The sequence below is a fragment of the Caloenas nicobarica genome, chromosome 14 (genome assembly GCF_036013445.1).
Source record: "Caloenas nicobarica isolate bCalNic1 chromosome 14, bCalNic1.hap1, whole genome shotgun sequence".
Taxonomy (NCBI): domain Eukaryota; kingdom Metazoa; phylum Chordata; class Aves; order Columbiformes; family Columbidae; genus Caloenas; species Caloenas nicobarica.
This window is the reverse complement of record NC_088258.1, coordinates 6,871,543-6,886,796: the sequence shown is the minus strand read 5'-3', so window position 1 is coordinate 6,886,796 and position 15,254 is coordinate 6,871,543. Positions and strand designations below refer to the sequence as shown.

General features: G+C 42.1%; 1 long non-coding RNA gene across 1 annotated transcript; it reads right to left on the bottom strand.

Moving 5' to 3' along the window:
- Positions 1 to 1,038: 1,038 nt before the first annotated feature.
- On the bottom strand, positions 1,039 to 3,433 carry LOC135994578 (uncharacterized). Its single transcript, XR_010607015.1, has 3 exons — positions 3,382 to 3,433; positions 1,425 to 1,573; positions 1,039 to 1,261 (listed from the first exon to the last, which is right to left on the bottom strand). It is a non-coding gene; the product is annotated as an uncharacterized LOC135994578 (long non-coding RNA).
- Positions 3,434 to 15,254: the final 11,821 nt, after the last annotated feature.

Sequence of the window (15,254 nt, the reverse complement as noted above, 5' to 3'; positions counted from 1 at the left end):
TTGAATGAACTTCAGGTTTTTTCCAGTTATGAAGCAATGCTTATTTTTTTTTACACACACTTTTCATTTTCCCACACATATAACTAAGACAAAAATTTTCACAGCAGGAATTCCTTCCTTGTAATTACTGAGTGACTCCGTGTCCTTATCCATTTAAAAGGTTTCTAGCAGCAGACAGCAGCTGGGGTCATTCTTACTGCTCCTGAGTAATCTTGTTTGGTACAAAATATCAGAATTCGCAAAAGAGCCATCCACTATCTCAACACTTCAGTCTCATGCAGGAAAAATAAAATAATGAAAAATCCCCAAATGCCTGCTAGCACCAATTGTTCTTAGTTCCCTTCAGATTCTAGTCCTGATTTTACAATTTCATTCAAGTGGACTTACAGAGTTTGAGCCAGGGTCAATTTTTTGTTGTATTTTTGCATAATGCCTTATGAAATGAATTCCTAATCCCCGATTCTGACCGGGTAGGTCAACTGCCCTAAATATAACAAATAATATTAAAGTACAGGCTTTGCTGATGTCAAAAAGAAATGAGAGACTGGGAGGATGAGCTGAGTTACAAGGATGTGTGTGACTTTTTCCAGTAATCCCACTTTGGATCTGTAGATTACATCTATTCTCTTTGAACAGATATATTAACGCAAAAACCAAAAATCAGCCAGAAAAACCACAGCATCACTATTACAGGGTTAAAATTTGAATTAGGATGTGGAAACAAGTCACTGGGAAGAAGTCTATTATTAACTGAACTGAAATCCTGCTTACAGCTACGGATCTGGTGAAACAGCTAAATTTTAAATGTTAGTCACATTCAACAAGGCTTTCCTGGCTTGTGTCGACTGGAAAAGCAGAGAAAGGGTAATGAAGTGACTGAAGGAAAAACTTGCTGAGCATGTGCCATGGCAGGAAAGAAATATGGTTTCATGTGTACTCCACATTAGTTACTTTTGAAAGAAACTGGGATTGAATCGCAAGTAATTAACTGATCAAATATATCCAGTGCATCCTACCTTCAAGTTCCATACTGGTAGCGTGGAGATTTTCCTGGAAAAAATTTCATTTTGATACTCTTCAGATGGGCTGCTGCAGAACTCAGATCATCACACGCATGTTGGATTCATGGAACTCCTTGGATGAAGTCCTATGATTTCTTTTTTTTTTTTTTTCCCGGAAGGATTTCTTCCACTTCTCTTCCCTCTGAAACCCATAGCACACTTTGAACTCCTGCTTCACTAAATGAAGATGAACAATGGGCCTGCAAGAAGAAGAAAGATGGGTTGTTTATCTGAAAAAAATATCCAAGGAAAGAGTAGAGAAATCCTGGTTTCTCCACCTCCAGGGCAATAAGGAGAAGAAAAAGATTTTTTTTTTTCTTTTTTTTTCCCTCCCACAAAACTGAACAAAAGTTTCCTTCTTACCTGGACAGGGGATCCCTTGTCCCTTCCTGCTGGGCTTTCTCTTTTCTCAGGGCCACATCCAAAATCCTTTCTGTGCCTGTCCCAGAAGACTGAAGGCCAGAGCAAACTTCCCATGCAACTGTGGTCTGTATGCGATGCTGCCTATTTTCCTGGTAAAAGAGTATCCAAGATTTCTAGCCTCCAAGTCTCAGTGGTTCCCACAGCCCTTTGAATGCGGGACAGTTGGCAGCCTTGCAGGTAAACAAAACTCAATCTAAAGGCCAAACTTTCCAGCCTGGATTGCCTCTTATTCCCTATTGTACTTCAGCCTGTGTCTAACAGCAAAGGGAAAACAGAGAGGGAGTTACCTGGAGAATCTGTAATTGGGATATTTTTACTGTGTTCAGCTTAGTCCAGACAAGGACATCAGTGTTAAAAGAGGGGGGAAAAAAATCTTTGCTGAATATAGAGCGATTTCCAAAACAAGTGCCTGAAGTGCAACCCCATATTTGTCCTCAGGATCTGATTTTGAGAGGTATGTCAAGCACTTCATGTCCCTTTCCAGTACAAGTTTGTAGTGAAGGAGTCTAAAGAAGGGCTCTAAGATTAACTCTTTGACGTTAAAACTCTGATTAACTCTTTCTCATCTGGGGAAGAACAGTTTATGTTGCCATAGTAAAAAATAAGTGATGTTAAGGAGATATTTTCAGTATCGTTACCAGGGAGCTTTAGAAATACTTAACAAGAAATGGTCCTTGACGTTGACTAATACCTCTGGACACTATTTCAAATTCAGAAGTCATTAAAATCTTTTCATAGGCATTTACTGACACCGAGTCTCACTGGCACCAAATATCATTGAAACACCCTCAGACTTCTTTGATAACCATAACCAATATAAGTAAGTAATACATATTTTATTAATCTCAAAGCTAATTGTGTAGTGCACACAAATCATCCCTGAAACTAGACTGGTATCTACTTGGCTTAATGCATTTTTTGATCTATGTACCTCAGTGGTTCATACAGCTCCGTGTTCTTTATAAATCTACCATTAATTTAACTGAAGTAACAGCTGCTTCTGACATGTCTACCTGTTTGCTATGTTATCCTATCAAAGAGATTGACTGGAGTGCAAGCTCTTGATCTTACATATTGGAAGAAAATAGATGGTTGTCTATGTATAAAGAAGGAAAGGAAACCTTCTGCTTGAGGGTTATTTTTTCCTTGTTGAATAACCCATCCACTTCCAAGGTGTGTTTACAAGTAAGTGCAGACTGTGCTTTGCAAGGGGTTGCAGGATTTGGTCTGCTATGAGTACAGGAAAATGCAATGATTATTTGCAAACTGGCAGTGCTGATTTAGTTGAAACTCTAAGAAGAAGGAAACTGCACCCTTTGGAAAAGTTCCACCAGAAGGAAAAACCTCTGCCATGTGTCCGTCCTTCCTTCAGTGCTGCAGCACTGCATTTCCCAGGACGGCCCAGGTCAAGTAGATTAGTGAGCAATGCAGGTGGATTTTAAACTCGGAACATCTCTCCCCAGCAACAGAACACTACTGTTCATGATATATGTCTAAATTTTATATATATATGGATGTATGTATAAAAATACTCTTCCTACAAAGTAGGACATGTCTTATTATCTCTGCGTGTTTGAGCTCACTGCCTGTGTGCTGTGGTTCTCTGTGTGTTCAGACAATTAGTGGTATGCTTCGTTTCTGTGTTCGGACCGTATGGCTAAACTTCAACCTATATGTTACAACGATGCTATTGAAGGTGATTTGGAAAGGCACCCTAATCAAGCAGCACAGTTGGCTAGCTAGGAAAATCAACATTGTGACTTAATATCACAGTATGAGGCAATTTGGAGAGATGGTTTCATCTGGGAGAACTCAAGACGTTTGAATTTGACAGTTGAATTAAGTAAGCAAAATGTAGAGCCCATATGTATAGGGCTACATTTTTAAAAAAACTTACCTTTAAGACGTAAACTTCAATGTTGTTTGCAGACCATCCATAGATATGTTCTAGAGGAAGACATAATACATCTGCACATAATTATCTGTGGCAAACATGATGATGTCACTGATATGAATTCAAATTCGCATCACCTTGCATTGCACAAATAGAAAATCTGAAAGAACAGCTTCCAGTGCACTTTACTGCTGAGTGTACTTCAGATAACACATAAACTGGCTGAAATGAGGCCAAAAGTTTACAGAAGATTTATATGGTTGATGTTCTAGTTCAACAGAGGTGGCAGAGTAATCCAGAGAAATGCTGCACTGCAATATCTCTTCATTGCTGAGGACCTACCGAGCAGGAACAAACAAATGTAAACTAGGACCCTAGCTACACTACTGCTTCTCTTAGAATTGCAATAATTAGGCCAGTTCAGGTCATGAATGAACGCTCTAAGCCACCTTCTGCAAAATAATGGGCCATCAGGTCAAGTCCAATAAGCATTAGTGCACAGCAATTTTCTACTGCCCCAAATCCAAATTGAAAATCCAAATTGATATGACAGCTGAATCACAACTGTAATTCAAAGGAATAGAGAAAACAAAACATTCCCTCACTGACAGTGAAAGAAAACAAACCGTGCAAAAGCACAGGGGGCACTGATTTTGAAAAATAAGGTTGTTCTTGTCAGCTTCATTTGACTTAATCTTTTGCCTTCATCTTCGCAATCTTCACACAGAGGGTTCAGAATCAGCACCCACTAACACTCACTGATACTGGTGCTTAGCCTGTTGTTTGGGATACCTCTTTATGCAGTCTCTGAGTAATACCTTAGTTCTGTTAAATGCTTCCATACTTTCAAAGGAAAAAGAAAAGCACAATAGGGACTATTACAAAAGTATCCTGGGGTTACATTTTATCCTCCTTCTGTCATGAGCTGAGAGGCAGAAGAACCAGAAAAAAGAAAAATGAGCCATAAAAAAATGAGCAAAAGATGACACTTGGATCATTGCGTGTCACAAATGCCATACAGGACCAGAATATTGTCTTCAGTGAGCACTGACATCCATTTGTCAGTGTCTTCACCATTATTTTACTGGGTCCATCAGAGCTAACTGGACACAGCACTACTCAATCATCATCTGTAAGTTATTGGAATTTTTGACTTATTTTATAGGTTGGCCACCTGTCGTTTTAATTCCCTTAATCACTTTTGTGATACAAGCATTTCGGATACATTTCAATGTGGGATGTATCGAAGCCCAGGGCCTGGATAACTCGCAGGGCATTTTGGTAATAACTACAATAAATATACAAAGAAATAATAGAAAGGAAGATTTAACCAGTATCTGCTAATGTGGGCATTTTTCCATACTGGTTTCCTGCCTTGGCATGTCTGTTACCAAACCCCTCTTCTGTTTTGCAAAAGATGTGGTTGACATTTTTTACCTCATCCTTCTAGATTCCAGCAAGGATCAAACATTGAGGTTCTCAGTATAGCATTGGCATGTAAAAACTTGCCAGTCTCTGAAAAAAAGAAACAAACAACAGCCTAGATAAGTTTCTTTTTTTGCATTTTCTGTATTACAGCTATTAACAACCTGTAGTGAGAGGTAAGTTATGGTAAGGGAGAGATAGTGAGAGATAAGTATGAATATTGTACAGTGACCTTGGTACCTGACACTGGCTTGCAAAGTACTAATGAATTGATGCAAACCTACCAAGAGGAGTCAGACTCAGGAAGAAAAGGTGATAGTTGAGAGCACCTGAAAGGGAAATAGCTCCTTTTTGAAGCTTGTAGCAGCTCCATGGAAGGAATGCTGATGGATGACTCTTTGCATTATTTTTGGGAATTCCCTTGGGATTTTGGTTGTACAGGACCAGTTTAAAGGGTGCTGGTTTGCTCCCCTCTCTTTCCCTCCCCCTCTCACAGTTTCCTAAGGAAGGAACCAGCCTCAGCTGATTCCTGCTGGTTTGTGCAGCAGGAACTGAAATCCCCCAGCAGTTTGTCACAAAACCCAAAGCACCCACAGACACCTGCAGAGAAGACACTTACTACATCCAGCCAAAGGCAGATAGTGCGGGTAATCTTGCCGGAAGTAAAATTATTGTGAATTCTCCCATTCCACTCCATACATTGTTAAATACAAAATATCAACACAGCACAAAGCGCACAAAAGAACAACACAGAGTCATGTCTCAGATGCTGGAAAAAAACCCAACTATGTTCACTTAAGCGATTATTCAATTCCTGAAGGACATACAGCATGTAATTCTGTCTCTCTGCATATTTGTATTATTTCTGTCTCCTGTGCCCTTTGTGAGCTATCCATGCAAGGCAGCAGAAGGTTCAACTGAAAGGCACAGAAGTTTTGTACCCAAATTTTCTTTCAATATAAATTTGTAAGACTGAGTCCTTGGACACACCCAGTCAGTCACCTATTTTTGTTACTTTTTTTTTTTTTAAACTCTGATGTCTCGCTTTCTTCTTTGTCTGCAACAGCTGGCAGTACTACTGCCAGATGCCACCAAAGCCTACAGAGTATTAAAAACAGGCCAGCTCTAAGCCTGGGCTTGAAAGACTGATGATGTCTCAGCAGCCAGAGGACACAGAGGAAATGAGTGAGGCAGAAGGAGTTTGTCGAAAGTTATAACTTCAGACTAACAAAATAACAAACCTAAGATTCAAAATGTAGCTTGGTAGCTCCAACAACAAGCAGATGTACACACGTACGCTTTTTTTAGTTCATGTTCTTTGGAGGCAATTCATTTTCTTAAGCAATTCTTGGAATTTGCACATGACTTGCAGGATACGTCTGAATTGCACAGGCAAAAAAAAAAGGGTCTAAATGTGTCATGCACAGACAAATCCTTTTCTAAAGTTAGATACAGGCATAGCCTTCTTCCTTACTAATGGCCAAAGGCAAAGTTATGTTATTTTGATGAAGAGCCTATTCTGGCAGATAACCATTTCCACACAGGATACCTCTCACCTGTCTGATGAGGTTAAAGCACGTTAGTCCTACAGTCAGCAACACCCAAGGTGATGCAAACCCACAGGTAGGTCCTCTCTTAACCAAATCAATGGAACTGCAGCCTTTGGCTCAAGCTCAGAGCAAGGCTCAACTGCCTGTGAATTGTATTATCTTCTCTGCTCCATCAGAAACTGGCATGGTTACACTTTTTAGTGGCAGCAATATGCCACAGTAATGTGATTTTCCAGCAGCTAATCCACAGTTACGGTTCAGTTGCACTCCACTTTAGAGGTTTCTGGAAACTTCCACGGGATCATGGTGGAGTTCCCCATTTTGATGCCCTCTCTTAGTTCCATCTCATGGTACACCACTGAAGCTGAGTAGCTGAAACTTAGCAGAGGATTCATACCAGGGTATTGGTTACTCACTGAGAGTTAAAGCTGAGGCAGCAGCTGCTGAGAAGCCAACTGGAACAGGTCATGGTGAGCCCCCGAAGCCAAAGCAATCCAAGCCAAACAGGATCACTGGAAGCCAGTGAGAGCGGCCTTTGGGGACTGCCCTACTGCACATATGTTTGGAGCTCAAAAAAGGAGAGGAGGATCTCAAGGGACATGAATCAGACTAGTTGAGCAATGCTGGGAACTTGAACATTGCTGCAAAGCCAAAACTTCTTTGCCTTATCATATCCAAAGTTCATTAAAGGAAAATAGTGCAAAATGGCAGAGAAACAAAGTCTGATCCAAATCAGTGCTTGGAAGCAACAGCTGACAAGGAGCATAATATATATGCAAAGCACCCTCTTAGGAACAGGCTAATTTTGTGCAGACATTGCTCAATAGGCGATACATTCACAAAAATGTCTTGTCACTGGGTTTCAGAACAGCATGGGAACTCCCTACTGGATTAGTTTCCAGGCACAACTCAATGCTCTCTTTTCTCTCCTTCTCCATCTACAAGCAGTTAAGAGCAGCTACCCCTCCTTGGTCTCTCCACAGGGGTTAATTCGTTCATCTGTGTTACGTGGGCACTGAGACTGCCCTGAGAGTTTCCAAGGTAGAAAGTGGAAATAAAAAGCAGCTTTCTGCATGATTTGTGAAACATGCAAAATACAATAGCAATAAAAATAGTAATGAGCTCATTACAATAGAAATGGTCTCATTAGCAGTACAAATGCCAATCATATACGTGGCCAGGTTCCTGATGATGCAGGGAGTCCTTTAAAGACCATCCCTCCCTGCTCCAGCAATTTAAGTCCTATTTAAGAGCATGTAATTCTTCCATTCCTTGGGTTTCTGTCCCTCCCTTTGCTCCCAAAAAGGTCACTGTGCAATATATTACACCTGGAAACGTAGCATATGGGGGTCAGATGCTCACGTGAGGTAGCACACATCCCTGCTATAGGCAGAGGATCACTCGTCCCACCCAGGCTTTCATTGCCACCAGAGGAGGGGGAAGAGGACTCCATTTGCTGGCAAGAAATGGGAAGCATACGATGGGAAAATGTATTCAGAAGTATTTTAAGTGGAAGGAAGAAAGTTTTCATCAACGTGCTGGTAATGAATTCAGGGCATTTGCAGATGAACAGCAAGACTGGGGGTTATAACGCAGCTTCAGAGGTTTTAGGCCAATGAGCTGGAGCACGACATACAGACCACGCGTGTCCTGCTGCTTGAGACTTACCTCGGGAAAACACCACGAGGGATGATGGCATCTGCCTGTGGCTGGAGCACAGCTTCATCTCTCCTCTTCACTACAGCCAGGTGGTGTGGTTTCTTCGCTTTCAAAGTTTCAGGCAGAGGTATTGCCATCGCTGAGAATCTCCTGGCCAATGGTCCTGCTGGGCGAGAAAGCGCAGACAGTAGGTGGGAGAAGACAGCAACAGGCACTGAGAAAAGGTGTGGGAAGGGCACCGCTATGGGGCCTGGAGGCCTTCGGCAAAGCAAACCCAGTCACTCCTGTCCTGGCTAGTCCTACGTTCCATATTGTGCAGATAGGAAGCATCCCCAAGCTCTGCAAAACAAGCTGTGTGGATATTAATTGAAAAGAAAATGTCCATTTCATGGTTTTTCTATTAAATGTCTATTTACACATGACTTAAAAGCTAGAGTTGAGCTCCTTGTATCAATGTATTTATCTGGGTAAATGAAAAGACACTTATTTTTATTTCATAGATCAGAAATCGTACTGCAGGAAATGCAGAGCTAAATCAAAAACAGGACTTACTGGATTTTTCACTGGAGGTCCCAGAAGAAGTTCAGCGCTTTTCTCTGGGCAGCAATGACCTGACGCTTCACCTTTTCTGCTGGCTAATGACCATAATTCTTAGTCTACACACAGACTCTCATGGGTCACTCTTTTTCTCATTACACATTTACATGCTTGAGGGATCAGCTTTCACAGCACCTAGATTGTAGAGGACCTGAAACTGTAGGCACTGCAGCACCATAATGCCTCCATACACGAACATCTCCGTGACTTGCCCATGGTCACACAAAAGCCTGCAGCAGAGCAGGAGTTAAGACTCTGCCCCCACAGCCCAAGCTGTGCCATAATTGCCAACCAGTACCCCGTGTATACAAATTTTTTTTTGCATTTGTAATCTAGGCTACTAAAAATGTACAACTCCATCAAGATCTGCAAGGTAATAATGAGCCACACTCTTGAAAAATGTACTTAAGGCTGAAAGTGATTAAAGATGCTCCAGCCTGCAATTACCTATTACTCGCTGCTGCTCTAAACGGTTCATTTTTCACATCATTCCAGGAAGTTGTAAGTTCTTAAAGCAATGTGTCTGGTAATTATGGGAGAGCAGCAACAGCAGCCACTGAGCATTATCTAATGCTGTAGCAGAGTCAGAAATGCTGCCTTCTGCAGATGATACAACAAGTGTAGGGAAGTGGCAAAGAGAAGCAGCACCTTGTCTGACTGCTCGGCCTCTCACTGCTTAGGGCTGTGGACCACTCACCAGGACTTCGTTTCAGAGAAATACCAGATTTGGGAAGGCTGAACCCTGCTCTGTGTGTGCTTCTGAGATCAACTTCAGCCTCGCAACAAGAGAGCTCCCAATACGGTTCAACAAACATGGCGCTCGCTCTTGCTGGGGCTGATTTAAATTCCTGCCTCTCAGAATAAGAAAAGGCTTTTAGCAATGTATTTTTAGGCTCTCTACTTTTTAATTTTGAAATAGAGTAGCTAAGACAGACACATCTGAACACTAAACCTCAACAATTTGCCTTTGCCTTTTTCAGACAATGAGACCTGGTTTTCTTGTTGCAAAAGTAGCGCCACTTCGGTCTGATAAATGTATTGGAGACATAACACAATGCTTAAAGAATAGAAATAAATTTTAAAAAATCCCAGGCACTCGAGACAACCACTCCATACCAGACACTGTAATTGCAGGACCAAATGCTGTGGTTGTTCTGGCTGCCTCTGTCCATAATCCAGGGCAGAGAATGAACCCTAACAATGTCTATATCAAGCTCAACAGTCTGTGACAGTGAAGAACATAACTTTTACAGATAAGGGCTCCTCTGGCTGAAAGCTGCCATGCTTTAGAGACTTACCTGCGATATACAGCGAGCATTAGTTTTATGCGTGCTGCGGTGAACCGACGCATGTTTTCACTGTCGCTTCCCATTTGGCTGCTCAGCTTGTCACCAGGGTATCCTCACCCCATCTTTCCTCGGGCTGCTGTCACCTCTGGCAGAGCATGATGTGGCCACACCTGCTGAATGGAGAAAGGAGGACAGAAAAGAGCAGTGTGAGCAGAGCAAAGCTGGGTCAGCCACCCAGGGCTTCAGGCGCCGTGCTCTGGGGTGCAGCTGGGCTGTGACACGTCTCCGCATTTCTGATGAAGACAACCCTATGCTTCATTAAGACAGCACCCACACACGGCCACTCAGTGCCTTTCACTACCTTGGCTCTGAAGCTGAAAGCACAGAAATAAATTAATTATTTACTGCTGGTTCTGCTACATGTTTTGACCTGGAAGGAAAAAATGTGCAGACATGTTCCCATTGCATGTCTGGGCTCAGCACTGAGCTCTAGCCTGGTCCTCCCTCTATCTCCTCCTGTGATGTTTTCTCACTCATCCTCCCTCCTTCAGACTTCTCAAACACTGTGGATGCAATCAAGTGTGCTTGCAGGCCAGGCCAGATTCATAACTCGCCTTACACGTACCTTTGGCTTCAAAAGTGGCACGATGCTTCATTCTACTTTGGAAGATGATATTGTTTTACAGACATGTTATTTCATCCTTAAACAGAACACAGAGATCACAGCTACTGCGTTTGTGAAATGTTATCTCAATAAAATAACTACAATAATTTTTATCTGTTTGCAAAGTACTGTGCACAGACAACACTGTATAAACAGTAAATGACACTACTACTAATAATTACTCCTGTTATTAAAGACAGGAACTTGCCTTGATAATAATAATAAGCATTCCCAAGATGACTTCAGTTCATTTTATCTCAATAATTTATCTCAGTACTAAGGGAAAAGATGTTAGAAGCAGAAATAGAAAAAAGAAAGATGTGCTTAAGGATGACAGAAGAACTGTATCTGTTCCGTGTGACAACCGTGGTGAACAAAATAAACATGCCTTCTTGCCTAAGTACATGTCTGAACAAAAAAACCAGTCCCAAACCCCTAATTTATACATCTTGTATTTATGCAAGGAAAAAAGCTAGAAAGGCAAAGGTATTCTTTGGCTTTACAGGAACCGTGAGTTATCCAGCTGGTGGCATGGGAGGCTGCAGTGCTGAACAGCAGCAAGGTCCCATGTTTGCAAGCTTGGGAAGTGATGAGTTTTCATTTCAGAAATGGCATCCCACCCCTGGCTAGGTCTTGCGCTGCAGAGGCAACAAAACTTGCAGAAACTGATTTACCGGTGAGGAGTTTGTGGTGGCTGAAGCTGCCCCACATTTCGAGTGCAGTTAAAACCCCTATGGGACCGGCGTGGCCCCTTGCAGGTCTCCCTTCCCACACTCAGTCTGAAACTGCCTCTTATTGCTTCTTCTCATACAGGTCAGTTAGAGAGATCTCTGCCTTCAAAACAGAGAAAGCTGAGAACACAGGTTAGCAGAAGGAAATGAAGGAACGGCAACTACCAGATGATTAATGCTACCAATATGAACTCTGCTGACAGCTCAGAGCCTGGGCACCTCTGCTGAAACAGATTGACTTTAGTCTCTTGAAACACAGGAACTAAAGAAAAAGGAGCTGCCCACTGGGAAACATCTATATCCATAGAAGAGTGATGAGTATGTCTGGGCTGTAGGAGCTGGCTGGAGAAAATTTCTGGCAATGTTTGCCACTCTTTATCTGGGTGCTTAACATCCACTTAGCTCAACATGTAGATTTTAGGCTGCCAGTATCAAGTCTATTGGCTAAAATGTCAAAGGTAGTGGCACACGAATTGATTTTAATTTTTTCCAAAGTAGTCTGGAAACATTTCCCCAGTTATATTTTTCCACCCTGACCTATATTTCTGATGATGATTCATTTTTCTTTTCTTTTTCTCTCGAAGGGCAACAAACTGCAGAAGTTTTGCAGGCCCCCGGCCTCGGCTGGGTTTTTGCACCCGCGCTGCGTATGGCCGCATGGCAAAAAAGCAGCACCACGTGCCATGATCACGCCAAATTGCTCCTGGACCACCAGCCTCCCATCCCACTTACAGGGTCAGGGGATGCTCTGGGAGCTCCAAAGGCATAAAGAAAAGTCAAATATATACTGAAATATAGTTGTGTGAGTGCATGCGAGCATGAGATGTGCTGAGTTTTTTCCCCCTCAGGGATTTACGACATACTCATTAAAGTCGTAAAAAGAGCACCTGAGCAGCAGGCAGAAGACACTTGCGGGTCAGCCCTGGTGTGAAACTTCCTACAAAGAGTAAACAAGGGCTTTCCCCAGGCCTTGGGGTTAGACAGGGATCTGTATCCTGCTCTGCCCAAGAGTGCTGAACTCGGATTTTTTAAGTGCTCTGAAATCAAGGTCTGCACTCTGCAGCCACGTAGTTTTGCCCGTCACGGCTGTAGCACGATGTGCACTTTATATGCAAGGGACTAATTTCACTCTGCTTGGCCAGGGCACACGTACCCAAAGAGACAGAAAATTAACTTTATTGCTTATATTTCCTGCCCACATTACACTCCCACTTCACTCTCCTGAAGAAAACTTTAATATTGTCTCAAAACACTGGAGACAGAAGGATTTTAAGCCCTGACTCATAACTCATAGGAACATCAAAGGAGAAGTCCCAGTTTCCTGAGGTTCCTTTCCTCATCTTTACATTTGGGGTCTGGGCACAGCTGATTTTCTGATAAGCAAAATAAGCACAGCCCAAGCAGTCTGAATTCAGTGGCATCCTATTGGGCCGAGGCAGGAAAAGGCTTGCACAACATCTTCTAATGATTTATATTTTGGGGAGGAGGAACATCACCTCTAGGAATTCAGCTTTATGGGATACTCTAATCCAGAAGAGATAAAAGCACTTACTAATTACTGCTGGGTTTTGTTTCTTTGAAGAATTGGGTTAAATCTCTTTTGAAAGTAGATGTCTGTTTGTGCTCCTTACATGTATAATTTAATTTGTTTAGGACTTTTTTGACTTTTAGGGGTTTGTTCTAATGATATCTGTGCTTTTCCTCCTCTTCTTTCCGTCTCTTTTCTCCCCAAAGATAGGAACTTTTGATTTATTCTAGTTTTGTTTTCTTAATTTAACAATGAACATCCCCAAGTTAATGCATCTTTTTTGGGGGGACCTTGTTTTTTTTCCTCTGGAAAATTCATTCCCTTAAAAAAAAAAAAAAGGGTGGTCCTCTTGCCTGTGTAATAATTCTGAGATGTATTTCCTTGTGGACATTTCCTGACTGAAACTTGTATTCGTACTACATAGAGACACAACTCAAAACACCTACTTTAGACAAGAAAAAAATTGTAATATTAGAATTTATCTGCCAACCACTACTATGCAACATTGCAGAAACAGAGAAAATTGTGCTGAGAGGAAACCTGGGAGGTCATTTAATTCATACGTCTTCCCAAAGTCAAAACCAACTCTGCCTATATCATTCCTAACAGATGTTTTTCTAATCTGTTCTTAAAAACCTCCAGTGACACTGGGTGCACAACCTCCCATGGCAATTTCTATTGATACTCAACTGTCACCCCGTTAGGAAGTTTTTCCTAATGTTTAACCTAAATTTCCCATTTTAAGCCTGGGACTTCTCATCCTGTCCACATTTATTTGATCTTGTTAAGTCTGTCCAGCTGAGGGAAATGGTCCAGCTGAACTTCCAGGAGCTCGCTGCACTTGTGCTCCTCTGGAAATACAGAGTAATTTCGAAAAACCCACCCACTGAAAGCTGTGCCCAAAACTCAAATAGAGATCAGCTGCTTGCCCTGCCCATGCCTTTTATTGGTATTTTGCTGTGTCAGTGGGGGGAAAAAGTAGCCTCATACATCACATGCTGTGCTTAATTGCACAACTCTCTTCCCCTTTCACCCCGCCATAGTAGGACAACATTCTTCCTTCCTGCTCTAGGTTATACACTGAGATACTTGAGTATTGACCAATTACTTCTGTATTGATCACACTAATATCTGGGTGATGTATTATAAAATAACTCTTCCCCCCGCTCTGAATAAACCACACAAAAAAACTCTATTCTGCTATGCAAATAAGCAAAAACTTTGATCGACTGGTCCTGTTTCTTATCTGTAGGATGGGAATATATACACTGCTGTTGACTCATAGATGCACTCATGGCTCTGTGAACAAAGACTAACTTTGCAGTCAGCTTTGCCACTGGCCTGGTAGATTTATTTGGGGAAGCCAATGAACTCCTCTTTTATCTGACTTCCTACGTTAAAGGGAATGATTTAAAAAAAAAAAAATTGCAAACTGCTCTGAGACATAAAACCGAGGCGTGCTCCGTTTTATTATTCCCAGGTCTAGGGATTGTCACGTGAGCCCATAAAACTGCTCAGTGCAAAACACTGCATAAGCAGAAACAGCTCAAGGCTTCATGGCCAAGCAGCTAAAACGGAATTTTTAACCTCCCTATGGCGAGGGGGCTAAAAGGGATCCCATTTCTGGCAGCCACCGATGCCCCTCGGCCTTTTCTCTTTCCCTCTGAAGTAGCAGCCACAGCAGCACTGGCTTTCCAGGGCTTTCCACAGGCAGAGCAGACATCTGCTAACCAGGGCACAAAACAGCTGGGTCACAGCTATTTTGCTGCCCCCAGCAACTGCAGTAATTTTGCCCACCCCTAGCGCTGGCCCTGTCTGGTTATTAATATCTATTTTCATCACTATTATTATTATTATTATTACTACTATTCTAAATAACAATGGAACAAACTCCTTCTCAGAAGCTATTTTTTTTGTAAAGGTACTATGTCCTGCAGTGACAAAAGAAGAAATACCTTACTAACTGATGAAATTTTTTCATGCTGGATAACGGGGGGACTAGGAATTTTGTCTGGAACAAATTGGGCGTTGGAGTCAGACAGCACAGGGAGCCACTGCCTCGGGCGTCGGGAAAAGCTGCTTCTCTCATCCTAGAGCAGTTGTAGCCCTGAGGGCACGAGCCCTGAAAGTGTGGAGGTCCCGCAGTGTGACAGACCAAACTAGTAGGAAAGCAGGGAGGATCTGTCAGGCCACAAATAGGCAAAGAACTGAAAGCATTTTTTGATTGATGCCAAATGATTGTGTTGCTGGCCTCAGGAAAATGAAACACTGAACAACAAAACACCATCATTTGGGGCCAATCAAAGATTTCTTGCTCAGCCCCAAGCTGAAATGCTTTTGGCTTGTTTGATCCTCTGGAAAAAAAAAAAAAAAAGAAAAAAAAAGAAAAAAAAAAAGACATTTAAAAATGAGCTATTTTGGACTGGACAAAAA